General features: G+C 31.7%; 2 non-coding genes across 2 annotated transcripts; both read left to right on the forward strand.

Annotated features, from left to right (window-relative positions):
• The first annotated feature begins 7,716 nt into the window (after positions 1-7,716).
• TRNAP-AGG (transfer RNA proline (anticodon AGG)) lies at positions 7,717-7,788 on the forward strand. Its single transcript has one exon. It is a non-coding gene; the product is annotated as a tRNA-Pro (tRNA).
• Positions 7,789-10,087: 2,299 nt separating this feature from the next.
• TRNAP-AGG (transfer RNA proline (anticodon AGG)) lies at positions 10,088-10,159 on the forward strand. Its single transcript has one exon. It is a non-coding gene; the product is annotated as a tRNA-Pro (tRNA).
• The last annotated feature ends 6,198 nt before the right edge of the window (positions 10,160-16,357 follow it).

A 16,357-nucleotide genomic window follows, 5' to 3' on the forward strand; every position in this document is an offset into this window, starting at 1 on the left:
TAATTTTTTTGGTGATTTTAAAAATAATGTAAATTATTTATTTATTTTAATGTAAAGTAATTTTAATAATAATTAATCAGTTAAATTCAGAAGTAACCGATTTGTGTTGTAATAATTAGAACAGGTGATAACGGACAAGCTTTTCAAACTTTTGTTTAAAATGTTGTTTTCCTAAATTATTTTATCGTACTGGATTAGAGGTTATAAAAACAAGAAAAAAAAATAGTAGAGTTCTTTACGCTGATATGTTTATTATTAACAACAATATCACTTGAATTGTCATAGATGTGAAACACAATTTACTGATATTAGTTACAAAGATCCGTAAGCCGATCAATAATCAAGATTATTGCAATATAAACTGTTAATTTATAAATATAAGAATTAAATCAAATCAATTTAGCTATATATTTAAATTAGAAGGTATACTATGGATATAAAATTGATTGAAAAGACTTAGAATTCATGCCAATTATATAGTTGTCATTTTGTTTCTCTTTTCTTAATTTAATTTCTTGTAAACCAGTAAAATTCTCAACCTTTTTAGCTCCACGACCCCCAAAAAATAAATAAATATATATAATGGATATTTCGTGATCCCTAAACCCGAACCCAATGATCTGACTAAAACCATTTAGCTGCATTGATAGCATCGTGTATGAACATGCATGTGTGAAGTGTACAAACATGGGCAATTTACAGGTTCCAACTTGATGTGTACATGCTCCTTGTAATTAGGAATGCTTGCATAATTTTCGCTGTGAGAGCGTCATGTTCGAACATGCATATGAAACATTTGAACACGTCGCGCTCTCAGCAGTATAAAAGAGGCGTAAGGAATTGCAGAACGTCAGTTTATTTTCGAATGCGAAGCGTGCGTCTGGTGCCTTTATTTAAGTTTTTAAAAGCGTAGTTTCATTGAAAATAATAACAGGTTTCTGATTTTAGTGTGCGGCCAAACGGTATAAATATTTTTCTTTTTTTTTCTTTTCAATTAGATTCTTATGCAAAATCGATAAATTTGTGAGAAGTGAGCCAACTATATTCAGTGAATCGATTGATAAAAAGACAAGATTGTACAATGACATCCCAACCCCGTAGGGGGAAGACACCCACCTTGTGACGTTGCCGGTCGCCACACCACCCCCTCCGTTCCGAGCCCTGAGGGGCTTTACCGGAGGTCGTCTTTAAACCCTCTAACTGATTGCATCTCACAGTCATAAGCCAGACCTCGGTCGGGATGCCACCGATGTAAATGCCTCGGCAGACATTTGCATCAGTAAAATACAAATCAAATTTTGCCTTCACGTAGGTCTCAAATGGACCACTTCACATCCAACCTAACATGATTCCCTCAAACAAACTAACCGAAACCGCGGAAGCACGGACCCCGCTCATAGTCCAAATTTGACAGCACCATTCGTGACTGTGAATACCTCAGAAAACGAACGAGTTGAAAGTTAAATCAGTGCAACACTCATACCAATCAAAATTATGTTTTACGTAACATAGAAATTCAGACCTACACCCAAATAAGTCGACCAAATTAAGTCACCTAACAAGGGGAACGTAATCTCATTCCGGTCCGCGTAGGAGCCGGGGACAAACCCCACACCACCACCCGGTCCCATCATGAAGTCTCGCGCGGCATTACCAATTCACAATCAGGACCGCCACCGGCGGAACAAAGCCACGTCCCCGGTCGCACGAGCTACCATACCCCGGCAGCGCGGCTACCGTCGCCAGCGGGAGCCCCAAATCGAATCATAAACAATACCAATATAACCTTGGCACGATGCCATTGCGCCTACTTCCAACCAGTCCAATGCCTAAACCGGAACCCTAGCCACCCAGGATCCTGTCACGATCAAATACCTCGACTAAACTCCCTCTGCAGACCTACACATCGCAAGGGCGCGAAGAAAGCCAGCCACTATAGACCACTCCTCGCGGATTATCCGGTTAATACGGAGATCCAGAAAGGAATGTATTCTCTCAAGTTCCCTAATAGCTCGTGAACGTTCGACCTCATATTGGGGACAGATATAGAGAACGTGGTCCACTGTATCATCAGTCAATGCCCAATCCGGGCATTGACTCGAATCCACCAAACGAAACCTAGCCAAACTCGCCCGAAAGGCACCATGCCCGGAGTGAAACTGTGATATATCGATTGGGGGAAACTCATCTAATCGCACCTACATTAGATACTATAGGAAATATACCATGCGTGCAGCGACCCGTGGGGGACTGTCATTGTACAATGACAGTTATTTAAATTACGGTTTTACTTCATTGTATAGAAAGCAATAGTATGTTGTTTGCTTTCAAGTCCTTTCCTATGAAAGCATGAAGCCATGAAAATTAATTCGACACTTGGAAACTAAACATCCTTACCCCCTGGAAAAAAAAAGTTGTATCTTAGGGGAAGATGCCCTCCGCCACCCCCTCTGTTTCTAGCCCTTATGGGTTTTACCAGAGGTCATCTTTGAAACCTCGGCTTTTGACATATTCCAGTCCGCCTCACTCAGGATGCCACCGTTGCGAATACCACGAGTGACATTCCCATCGGTGTACTAGTATTTAATGAACTCAAAACAAAACGCATCGTACCGAGTCTTAAGTAAGACTGAAAGGACTGAACTAAACAAAGGAACTGTAATACCTACTAGTAGAAGGTAAAAGTCAGTTCATATCTGGATCATAAAAGCTAAACCTTGAAATTTTTCGAAAGAAAATTACATGCTTTGGGAAATCAAAAATCGGCTATTTTTAAATTAAGCCATACTGATCAAAATACACTTAAAGCATCTTATGTCGTACCATTAAGAGTATCTAAGATGTCCAAACCCCATACAATCGCAGAAAACCTCTATTGTCTGCTGCAATTGTTATGGTCAGTATTTTAATTGGCGTGGAAGAAGCAAAAAAATTGAAAAAAATTCCGCTTTCCAAAGGGTCAGTATCAAGACAACTCGATGACAAAGCTGTCGATGTTGGCGATCAGATGAATCAGCAACTGAGTTCAGGTGATTTTTTTAGTACTCAGTTTGATGAATCAACAAATACGGCAAACATTTCTCAATTCTTATGTTTTGTAAGATATGAAAGTGATAGGGACATATCAATCAAAGAAAATATGTTGTTTTGCAAATCAGTACCTGAACATGCAATTGGACAACGTCTTTTTGATGCTTTTTATGAAGCTTCCAAAAACCTAATGTAGATTGGACAAATGTAATTCAATATTAAATGATGGTGCAAAGGCGATAACAGGAAAAAACAGTGGATTTTTGAAAAAAAATTAAAAGATCGTCTTACACTGAGGGCGGAAAGGACGCATTGTTTCCTTTATAGACATGCTCTTGCCAAAAAATATGCCGGAAAATCTAAAACATATTCTTTATTAAGCTGTAAAAATGGTTAATTTTTAAAAAATCGACCATTACAGAATAGTCTGTTTCCTAAACTATCCGATGGAATGAGCGAAAAGAAAAACTATTTTTTCCTCACAGAAGTGAGATGGTTATTGCGGAAGAAAGTATTAACCCGGTTATTGGAATTGTGAAATGAATTAAAAATACTTTTTCAGGATAAACAAAGACCATTCTCAATGTTTTCACTGAATAATGAGCATTATGTTGCTGTTGGCTTACTTAGCTGATGTATTTTCGCATTTAAACGACTTGAATGTGAATTTACAAGTACTTGATAAAAACATTTTTTTAATGTCAAAGTTCATATTTTCATTCAGAAGCTTGATATCTGGATTATTCGCTTTCAAAGCAAAACTTTTGACATGTTTCCACTCGCTTCCGATTATATTGAGAAAAATTTTGATCAAGAAGATACTATTGTTCACCACAGTTTTGGTAGCACAAAGATGCATTTGTGTAAGCTAAAATTTCAGTTGGTGGAGTATTTCCCGGAAGATAAAAATAATTTCTTGAAGTGACGGGTACTGAATCCATTTAGTTGAATCTTTGTTGCAGCTGCTATGTTACCAGTTGAGATTCACGATCAGCTCATAGAAATGTCTGCCGATAAAACGTTACAACTACGACTCATATCTGAATCTTTAGATACGTTTTGGCTTGCTCGTAGAAGCGAATATGGAAATTTAATCACAGAAGCGTTGAAAATATTAATCCCTTTCGTCATACCTTAACTCTGTGCAAAAGGAATTCGTCTATGGTTGCGCTTAGAGTTAAATAGAGGAATCATATTTTATCACTTGGAAAACAATTTGCTTTTGCATGTAGATCTACGAATGGAAAAATTTTAAACGAAAAAAAACGCAAAAATCTCATTAATTTATTCTCATTACATGTATACTTATAAATGTAAATAAAGTATTTATAATAAATGATTTTTTCTCATAAGATGATTTCATTATTGTTTACGTGTAAAAGTTTAGCCTAATTTCGCGACCTTTCTTTCATATCACCGCGACCTCCTGGTTCAGAAATCCTGATATATACAAACCGATCTCGTGGAGCTACAGATTAGTCATATTGAAAATTATTCATTCCTAAGGCAAGACTAAACACACATTTATACTCCAACCGTTTATACAGTGAGTTTGATAGTGGCTTGCCTAGTCCGATATTCATTCGCTACTGTTTGATGAGCCAATTAGAAAACGTTTCTTGACTTCAGTCTATTTACATCATGATAAAAGTACGAATAAATGAAGTTTAATGCGATATTCCTTGCAGCGTATGTTTGTGTCTGTATGTAATTGGCTGCACTGATTAATTTGTCATAATATGACTAGAACAAACTTTGATAGAGTGTATCGATTTAATTCTCTCTAAAGTAAGTTTTTTTACCCCAAAATTACCTAAATTATGAACTATAATTTTGTAATCTTTAAAACTCACAACTATAATAATTTTTGAGGAGGAAAGAACTTTTTACAAACCCTCGGTCGTGGCCACCCGCAATATAATTAGGTTAAGAAAAACTTCTTTAAACTCACAACAGGCTTAGAAAATCTTTACAATTCTTTCACTGCATTTGTAAACTTAAGTACTCTTAAACATTCCGAGATCCTGTTTTATAGTAGTTTCAATGATCTATCCATATCCAGAAACACATGTCACTCTCATCATCTTTTTCTTTTTAGACTCCGGGAATTACCGTTCAATATTACTTCAGAGGATGAATGAGAATGATGTGTATGAGTGTAAATGAAATGTAATCTTGTACAGTCTCAGTTCGACTATTCCTGAGATGTGTGGTTAATTGAATCCCAACCACCAAAGAACACCGGCATCCACGATCTAGTATTCAAATTCGTTATAAAATAACTATCTTTACTAGGACTTGAACGTTGGAACTTTCAACTTCCAAATCGGCTGATTTGGGAAGACGCGTTCATCACTAGAACAACCCAGTGAGTTTACACATGTCACTTATATGGTAGATAAACATCTCGCTTCGATTTCAAACTTGAACGCTTTAGTGTTTCTTAAAGATTTGTTAGTAATATGGAATATATATGACTACATATTTAGTTATTCATGTATGACTAATATAATATTATTTCTTTTAAGTAGAAAAGAGATTATTTTACTTTGTTTTTTATTCTGAACACCTTAAATAAATTAATATAGGAATAAAGAATGTGGTATAAAATTACAAATAATATAATATCCAGTAAAATATTAACTTAAATACAATGGCGTTGGAAAAGACGGAAGGAAATTAAGGTTGTTCTTAAGGTGTTCAAATGAAAATTACAAATTTTTACTAGGTTTAATTAGGTGATATATATATATATATATATATATATATATATATATATATTTATAATTTACATTAGGTAATATATTTATTAGTGCCTTGAAAATCGTAACGGCTTTGGTGACCGGATGTGAATCAAAATTTCCTCCCAAAAATGAAACAACTATTTCCAGGAATAGTAAAAATTCCATGCCTTGCATACTAAGTAAAGTGAGGAATGAAGTGGTTTCCTATTTTCTGGTTTTATAATGAACATTACAATTGTCACATAGATCTAATAGATGATTTTTGTATTTCAAGCGTTTTTTATATGTTATAGCTGTAAGAAACACTGGGAAAATGATGTAAAACGGCAAATTAAAATAAGTTTATTTGTTGTAAAACTATTTTCAACAAAGTAGAAGAAATTAAGAAAAATAATTTATTCATAAATGAACGTTTAATCAGCCATTACTACTACATATCTTAAACTTTTAACGAAATTATCTGGTTGATCCAGCTTTAGCAGTTATTGTAAATTTAAATTATAAAGCGATTAAAAACGAACAAGTCGTAGCTGTTTCCCTCTTGGATAGTAAATGTTTTTACCATATTTTAGGTTGCGTATTGTTTATGTCTTTAATTCCTCTATACTGATAATATTACAAATATTTTTATCCTTATGACCTAGTTTATTGGATTACGTAGAAAAATATGATAGAAAAATGTTCTAAATAGACTTTTTCATTCAATTAAAGATATGAAAGTTAATATCTCAAATGTAAATATTTTGACCTTTTTGAACGAAACAAATTTTTGTGAAATTTAAAATATGTATTCCTATCTTTGTGAAAAAAACAAAACTATTATAGTTCTAAGAACGCTTTATTTAGAAGAAAAAAAGGAAATAAATATATTTGTAGTGAATACGCTTAAAAAGTATCCAAAGTAATTTGAGTTTAGGAATCGGAGGTGCTTAGTTTCCTACCCGCGTTTAAACGGTTGTAAACTGTTCTCTTTCTCTGTTAATCCATTCTTTGGAGGACTTTAAAAAATTAAAATTGATAGATTGGAAATTGTCAATAATGTCATATTTATGGAGTCACTTCTACTCATGTCAGATAGATCTACAGCCATTACAGGTATGGCATTAACAGATTGAAAATCAAAATAATATGTTTTATAATTTAATTTTTTTTATTTTTGTAATTAAAGGATTCAGCGTCGCTTCATTAACTAACAGCTTTCCATATGATTTTTTAAATTTTAATAGAAGCTGGCAAATTAAACCAAATCGATATAAATATAGGCCATCACAAATACTCACACAATTTACGTAGAATACAAACAAGATTTTTTATTTTTTCATTCAGCTATTTCAAAACGTAAAAAAATACAAAATATCGGTAGATTAATTATACAGGATATACTCTTCCTTTTTTATTATTGTAACAGCCAAGAAAGTAGACGTGTTTAGCACAGGTTTAAAAAAACAGTTATGACCTGAATAGACCTACATTTATATGTATTACAGACACTGTCATGTTTGAAAAACGGTAACTATGATTTATTAATGTTTATAATGTTTGAAAAGGTAAAATATTTTAAAGGTTTGGAAAGATAAAATATTTTAATATTTTCCCCTTGTTCTTTGAGTAACAGCAATGTGAGCAACAGTTATTTACATATTCATGAAATGCAAAATTCTGCTTTATACAAACAAAAAGAATATCTTGTTTTTTTCTCGGCTGTAACTTTAAACACTTGAACTTTTGATTGCATACTGCTCGTTAAAATTTTTCAATTAGAATAACTTTCTTGGTAGAAATTAATACTCTGATGTTAACACTAATTAGATATTCTGTAGAAATCAGATTTTAAACATTATACAAACCAGCGTAGAATTTCATACACCTTTCGTTCATTCTAGATTGATTTTTTTTGTAAATCGTTTTCCTAATTAAATTTTTTACGTCGATTTATCAACATGGCTCGTTGGTCTAGGGGTATGATTTTCGCTTAGGGTGCGAGAGGTCCCGGGTTCAAATCCCGGACGAGCCCAATTTTTTTTTTCTATGGATTACTAATTTTTATTTTAGGAATTTTAGTTAAACGTGTATAAATGTTTTGTATAATTGATTTTTATTATTTTATTCCGTTGTAAGTAAATTATTCATAAAAATGGACGACACTTATAGATTTATTCAGATATAAATGAAAATATACAGTATCTAATTCTACAATATCTTAAAAAAATAATAAATGTACACACACACGAGTGAAATTAATTTAACCTAACCTCATAATATTAACGTAGCCTCAGTTTGAGGTTATGTTGAGTTTGATGTATTTTTCATTCGCGTTTATTCAGTGAGTCACAGTGGTGAGCGAGTTAAAGTTGGTGCTTGTTTGTAGGATGTACTCGTTATTTTTAATTATTTCGTCAAATTACGTTTGTAATCACCTAATTTTCTTTTTAAAAAATATATATATTAATATTAAATTAAAAAATCCCTTTCGGCACGCCGGAAGGCGGAGGTGTATTTCACCAGTGCTAAGTACGGGATAAAAAAGATATGCACCTTAAAGTTAAGAAAAACTTAAAATTTATTCAATACGACAACGGTTGCATGTGAAAAAATTTCACATGTTTAGCATGTAATCTTCTTAACATTCCAGCAATATTTTGGTCCCTTGCCGTAAGGGATGGTCATATCAAAAAGTGTTTCAGACAAAAGTTTTAGGTAATGTTTAGAGAACTAACAACCACTTCAAACCGAATCGGTACTTTGCTTGTTAAGGGAGGTATGATTTTATTTGTCTTCGAAACCCCATTTTTTCCACCCCCTGAGCCAATGGTTGGTGATATTAAAAAACGTTACTTAGATAATTTTTAGGCCCTTATTCAAAGAATATTAGGGACTTTAAATTAATTCGATATTTTACTTAATAAGAAATTATAGCGGTATTTTGATTTTTGAAAAAGCCCACCCATTTCCACCCCCATGGTCCGATTTTTCCCTTTAACGAACTCGAACGAGATTTTGGGATGTTATATTTTACGTATCAATTTGAAAGTGATTAGCGCAAAATTACGACAGTTATCGTGTCTACAAGAAAGTGAAATATATATTTTTTTTTTTGAACTGACGGTGGTTTAGGGATCTGGGAGATGTGAAACGCGAAGATATGTTGAAATTTTCCCATCTTGGTACCCATTTCAAATCTTGGTACCCATTACAATAGGTAGCTTTCTTATGAAATCGACATAAAATTATACTTGTACAGAATAGATCCACAAACGCTTACAAAAAAAAATCTTTGATAGATTTAATGCAGCAAAAGCTATACTCATGATTCTCGGAAGTCGATAAAGACATTAAAAAATTAAACATAAACACAGTACACGAGAGAGATCAATTTAGAAAACTTATAAAAAACGGTATACTCTCAGAGAATGCCATTCTCTGTTCAGAGAATGGCATAAAATGCACTGAAGAAAAGAAAGGAGAACAAAGTAGCAGAATGGGATAATACTGGAAGAACAAAAAGAATAATTCTATTTGACTTTATGTGTGCGTGGTCCCTAGAAGGCTAATCGAAATAAAGATATACCTTTTATAGTTTTCTCATTTAATAAAATATTTTCTATATTTCTTGTGCAAAAAATTATACAAAGTAGAACAATGAAAAGTCGGTCTTCTTGCGCAAAACTGCACAAGAATTTTTTAATATAAATTTTTTTTTTTTTAATCACCCTCTAACATATGCATTATAGAAAAATGATGAACAAAAAAAATTAGAGATGACGATTTTTAGATCAGAATTCCATTTCTATGTCTATTTAAATGTAAAACGCGTTCACAAGCTATTCATTTCAGATAAATATCTAACAAAAGGACAATTTGAAAGCTAAAACGGGAATGCTTGGAAAAACTTTTATGCACATAAAGTATTGTAAGGTGTACGCTCGTGAGAGAATGCTTTTGTGGCTGTTTTGGAATGAGTGCTAAAATTTTTAATATTTTCTGGTCATATTCTTTTAATAATGCTAACATTTTTGAAACATGGTGTTTTTATTTTTATTATTATTTGAAGTCACACAATTAGATTTAATATTAATGAATTTAAAAAAAAAAAGAATATTATATGATATGTTAATAACCTAGTTTTTAAGAATCATTTTATTGCAAGAGCAGAAATAACATCTAGTGAAAGTAATTTGAGTCACCAGTTAACTGTAACAAATAATCATTCGTAACTGCTTGTGACCTTCACCTACGAATGGCGCTACTTTTAAATTAATTATATAACGCTGTATCTCTCCTTATTTAGTAATTGTATGTGTCGAGATTGGCGTGGCTCGTTGGTCTAGGGGTATGATTCTCGCTTAGGGTGCGAGAGGTCCCGGGTTCAAATCCCGGACGAGCCCTACTTTTTTTTATGACTACAGTATGTTATATAGGTTTGTACTTTCATAACATTGGGGATCCATGGTAAACAATCTCGTTCTTTCTCATATTTATTCCTTTTTCTTTTCATTCATATACGTCACTTACCATTATTTGCACCTCTCAGATTCAATATTTTTCACTAGGAGAGAGACTAGTACTTAATAATTAATTAATAACTGGTAAAATTAATCACTTTTATATAAATTAGGCTAAATCATCATTAACTTTTTTCTTTCCATTAATGTTGTAATGTTCAGTTCTTGTAATTTTGTATATTGTATTACCCATTTTTCAATTTAAATATTAATTGTTAGATTGTAGAAATGTATGATGAGAACCTTTCTTTTCGAAATTACATGTGAGTTTCTTGTTTATAGTACATATGTATCTACTAAAAATATTTTCAATTTTTATGTTGTAGTTAAATTTTATTTTATCATTTTAATATAGTATTTTGTTTTGAAATTTATTCTAACGAAATTAAATTTTTGAACTTTATTGACTTTTAGGTAAGTTGAAAACATCTAAATACCTCTTGGTAATTTAACTAATAAAAAAATGAAAGACTTTGTAACTCTGAATACACTGGAGAACATAATATTTTTTTTTTGTCTTGGGAAGAAAAATATATGATTCTGATATTTTTCTCCTGAATTCAAATCTGATATCGGTTTTTCCCCATCACGCAGGGTTTCCAAGAGACAGACATTTATCATTTCAAATATTTTAATACTTTCTGCATTCTTAACTACACAATATTCAAATATTTTACTCACCTAGAAAGTAAGAAATGATGATTTTCTGCTATATTTCGCCTGCGGAGCATTCCTCTTGATGGCCCAACAATAATTGGCCAGCATATTAGGATTCCATTTGCTTTGATACCTCTTGTCCATAGCTGAAATCTCCTGATGAAAGTGTTTCCCGTGCTCATCGCACACTACACCAAGATTTTCCGAGAAGAAATCTAGATGGGAGTGCAGGAAGTGTACTTTTAAGGACATATTACAACCCAAATTTTTATAAGATCGTTGACAATATCATGGTAATTTTCTGCCTTTTGATTTCCCAAAAAAATCAGAGTAACATTTTTGAGTGCTTGCCAAGTTGCTTTCTTCAGTGGATTCAAGAATTCCTCAAACTTTTTATCGTCCATTAGTGATCATATTTGTGGACCCACAAATATTTCTTCTTTAATTTTTGCATCACTAATTTTAGGAAACTTCTGTTTTAAGTACATGAAACCAGGAGTATTGTCCATGGCCTTGACAAATTCCATTAATCCTAGTTTGATATGTAACGGAAGTAGATATTACACATTTTTAGGATTACACAATGGGTCATATTTCACATTTTTCTGTTCAGGAATGAGTGATTTGTGTTTAGGCCATTCTTTTCTAATGAAATGGTTTTTTCAGTCCCTCCTATCCCATTCACATAAAAAAAACAACAGTACTTTGTGTAACCAAGCTGTAGACCAAGAATAAGTGAAATTACTTTCAAATCACCACAAATATTCATTCCAGTCATACACTGCAAATTAAACCTTTTCCAACATAAATTTAAAGTTTTCATATGTTTCATCCATACTAGCAGAGTGAGCCACAGGTACTGGATGGGAATCTATTGCCATTATGCAGAAGCACAACCTTTAAACTAACTTAGTTTAAAGTTGTGCTGTTCAAAGTGGTGCTTGTTCATTGATTCCTCGTATAGAGGAATCAATGAATAAGCACCATTCTGTTGGGATATGTTCATTACAAAGTGTCTCTGTAAGAGAAGAAATGTCTTTACAAAACACTAAGCCATTTTTTTCAAAAAATTGGCTTTAAATTCAGAATGATGATTACGATAAGTACATCCCATTGAAGATTCCATTCCTTTAGCCGGGAAGCAATCATTTTAGACTGTTTTTTGGATAAATTTAAATCTCGTATGAGATCATTAAGATTTTCTTGAGTCAGTAAATGAGGTTCAGATGAACTGCTTTGTTCGAATGTTATATTACCAGAGTTTCTTTTTCTTCCTTAAATTGATCAGACTCTTTTATACCAGAGGAGGCTTTGGTATATGCAATTCTTCGCAGTATGGAACTGGTCTCATTGCAGATTGCAAGTTGGATACACCACTGTATGTTTTGATTTTGACGTAATTCCTTTAATGTTTGTTAAGCAGAAATAACAGTCAGAAGCGTGATCTTTGGGTTCCTTCCAAATCATAGGGTTAGCAAATGGCATGTGCCATTTTTCCATGCAGTGAGAAGCCTAGAACACGACAAATAAAATAACTTCAAACTGAGGCTACGTTAATACTATGAGGCTAGATTAAGTTAATTTCACTCGTGTGTGTGTGTGTGTGTGTGTGTATTTATTATTTTTTTAAGATATCTTAGAATTAGGTACTGAATATTTTTATTTCTATGAATAAATCTATAAGTGTTGTCCATTTTAATGAATAATTTATTCACAACGGAATAAAATAATAAAAATCAATTATGCAAAACATTTATGCATGTTTAACTAAAATTCATTAAATTAAAGGTTTTAATAATCAGGAAATAGCAATCAGGTTATAGAAATAGATACATATAATTATCTAAAGATAAGATGAGTCATGTATGAGTAGGGGATCTATTACAACAAGGGTGGGGATAAAATACTGTTATTTAGGATGGGTAGAGCAATTAATTTCTTAGTATGTAAAAAAACTTTGTATGATGTGTGTCTGAATGTGTACTGTCAACTAAGGAAGCTTAGAGAATTCTAAGTGAAACGTAGTGTATTTAATTTTAAAATTTGTGTAGTTGATTGGTTAACCCAAGAGATTCATAAAGATAATATTTTAAAGTAAAATATATCTTATTATTATTATATGTGTGTGTATATTTTAAATATTTTTAAACAATTCTCTTTTAAATTATTTCTTCTTTTAATTTTTTAAATAAAAATCAGATCTTTAATGTCTGAATTACAAAAACCTTTGGCGAAGCCAGAAATATTTTAGTATTAAAACGCTGATCAAGGTATTGAATGAGTTGACTGATGTAGCCGGGAAAATATAGCGATACTTTGCCTGCCTATTTTATGATCATTGTGGTTTATAAAATTCAGTTTATTAATGATGCAGATCTATGCTGATAGAATTTCAGTAGAAGTTTTACAGATCTTATTTTTCTTACAATAAAAATTTCAATATTTTTTAAATACAATTACGTAAGTTTAGTTTGTAGTAATCTACCATAAAATAATCTTCAATTTAATTATATTTTTAAGCCCTGTGATTTTTTTTATGCTTTAAGTGCAGAATTTGTTCCCTGATGTTTTTTCTCCTACACTTTGTACTTTTACATAATTTAAACGTTTTAATCATAAAATTCTATATACTTTTTGTGCCAAACGAGATGCATCATGATTTCACCTTTATTTATGTATCATTTTTGATACTCCCCATGCATTTTCCTTTGTTGATAAATTCTTAGGTAAGCTTATAGATATTATATAAAATATCATGTAGACAATTAAAAGACCTACTCTTTTGAGGTTATTACAGAGTGGTTCAATTGACCAGTATTATTTATGAATCGGTGAAATGAAAATTTCATTCCATTACGGTCAAATTTATTTTGCTGCTATACTTTAATTGCTAGGATTTGAGTTTGAGACACATTATAAAACCATTCATCTTTATTTATTCAACTTTCTTGGTGTACCATGTATTCCAAACTTTTTGCTTACCCTTCTTTAATGTTTTGTGTACTTTGTCAGGTTTAGTATGTTAATCAACCTAGTTAATAATTGGAATTCGTCACTGAGCAACCTTGGTGTTCAGACTCAGGGCATGTTATTAAAAATTTATTTAAGAAGGACTTTAAAAAGGTCTTTCTATCATTTCATACTCGGCTCCATACAGTTCCCACAGCTCCTTTTGGTAGCACACGGTTCCTGATGTTTCAGCGGATCCATACACACTATATAAGCCGACTTCGTACTACATTCAGTCAATCTTCTTCCAGCCTTCTTCCATCAGCTTTGATGCACTCAATGGTTCAAACTTACAAAATATAATATTATATGTATTCTTAACAATGTATCATTTATGAAATCATTAAAAGGCATTTTTATATACACTTATACATAATCTTGTATTATTCATTCAAATATTAAAGAATCATACCCAATTACGAAGTGATAAATATCTATATATATTTATTACTTGAATCAGCAGTAAATATATAGAGTAATTACCCTAACCGAGGTACTACACCAAGGCGGATATTAAATCGACACTTGGAATTATAAAAATTAAGTAATTCGTTAAAATACCATATTCTTTCCATATCTGTAAATTCTCATTAACTACTCCACCATTATAGAGTGGTTCTTTACTATGTCATTCATCCTAGATAACCACAACGTTTGGTTAAAACCCGCTTTTTGCTTGTACAATTTTTAAACTAAAACCTTTCCCTTTTCATTATGTTATAAATCCATATCCTCATAAGAGGTACAGCCGTTTTATTTTAAATCAATTCTGTTTTCTTTTTTTAATTCTTATTGACATATTTCCAGAAGGGTCGTCTAAAGTTAAATTATATTACCAAATTTTCTAGTCTTTGAAGAACACATTAAAATTATGTAACTGATTTTTAAAGCGCTAGATAATTTTTTTAATGTTACTTGATATTGTCACTACTACTACTACTACTACTACTGGCGAAAAATATATCAATTATCACAATTAGTTCTCCTGTTTCCTTTGTTATAACTTTGTTTCCTTTGTTCTGTCCACCAGAGCATCATTATTTTCAATCTTTGTTGATCAAATGATATCTATGTTTCAATATAATCTTTTCTTGAAAAGTATGAACAAGATTTTATCATATTTTTAGAGTTAGCATGTCTGTTAATGTAGAGATTCAGTACCAAACCAGATTCAGTACGCAAATTCTCTCTTCCTGTAATGGAAGATATTTATTAAATTTTATATTAGCATCACCATCAATTACCCTTCAATGTTAGCACAAGAATATTATGAGACAGATTTTGGTATAACACCTGCTTATTCGTAAAACATATCTTTAATTTCACCTCCAGTTTTTCCAGCCGGTGAGTATACTTCAAAACAGAAGAGTTTCCTAAATTATTCTCTCATGATCATGCTTCAGTTCTTCCGCCAAATTTTCTTATTTACCGGTCTAACTCGTATTACTCTTCCCAGTTACAAGCCTAACCATATTTATGAACATCGATGTCTACTGATATATACCTTCAATTCCAGTACATAAAATTTTGGATCGTATAACTTCCTACATTTCATATAAATTTGCTGTGAATCTTGTCAGTCCACTAAGGTTATGCAGATCCCCTTTAAATAAAGCTCATATATAATCCAGCTTCTAAATATCAAAGTAGTCTTTTAATTGTAGTTAATTTTCCTAACATTCTAAAGCATTTCCACACTCAAATTTATTCTGAAACTTTATCCTCTGTGATTCCCAAACTTCATCAAATTTCACGAATACGGGAGGTAAATCTAAGCTCAACACTGCTTTCTGTTTCTTAACAATAGCTTGAAACCAGCTCATTTGAAACTAGTTCATTTTTATACTAGTAAAAAAAAATGTTTATATATATGTATAAATATATTCAGTAGGTAGTTCAAGATTCGTTCTTTGATCTCCCGTTTTTTATACAAATACGGACAACTACATCTTTTTCTGTAATGAGATGATTACAGAAAATTTCACTAATGAAATTATTGCTTAAATTATCATCAAATGTACTAATAATTTAATTTAATTTTTCGTGAGTTTTTATTTTTTTATTATAAAAACCGTGAGGTTTATATTATTGAGTTTTATATTACAAAAAATAAAATAATAATAAAATGCAATCAACACGATAAATCGGAAAATTTTATACAAGCATTCACATACATGTGATGCATGTGCGTGCTTGCATAGATTTTCTTTTAATCCACTTACACTATAAATCTCTTAATAACAAAATGCTTAGACGTAAGCGCGCGCGAGCGTGTGTGTAAGAAAACAAAAAAAAAATGTATGTATATATGTATAACACCATATGGGTTAAATGTTGCGTATCTATCTTGTTATTACCATTTTATAACTAAGTAACTTATGCTATTATTTGTAGTAAAAATAATCAGACCTGAAT

This window comes from Lycorma delicatula, chromosome 2 (assembly GCF_047948215.1).
Source record: "Lycorma delicatula isolate Av1 chromosome 2, ASM4794821v1, whole genome shotgun sequence".
Taxonomy (NCBI): Eukaryota; Metazoa; Arthropoda; class Insecta; order Hemiptera; family Fulgoridae; genus Lycorma; species Lycorma delicatula.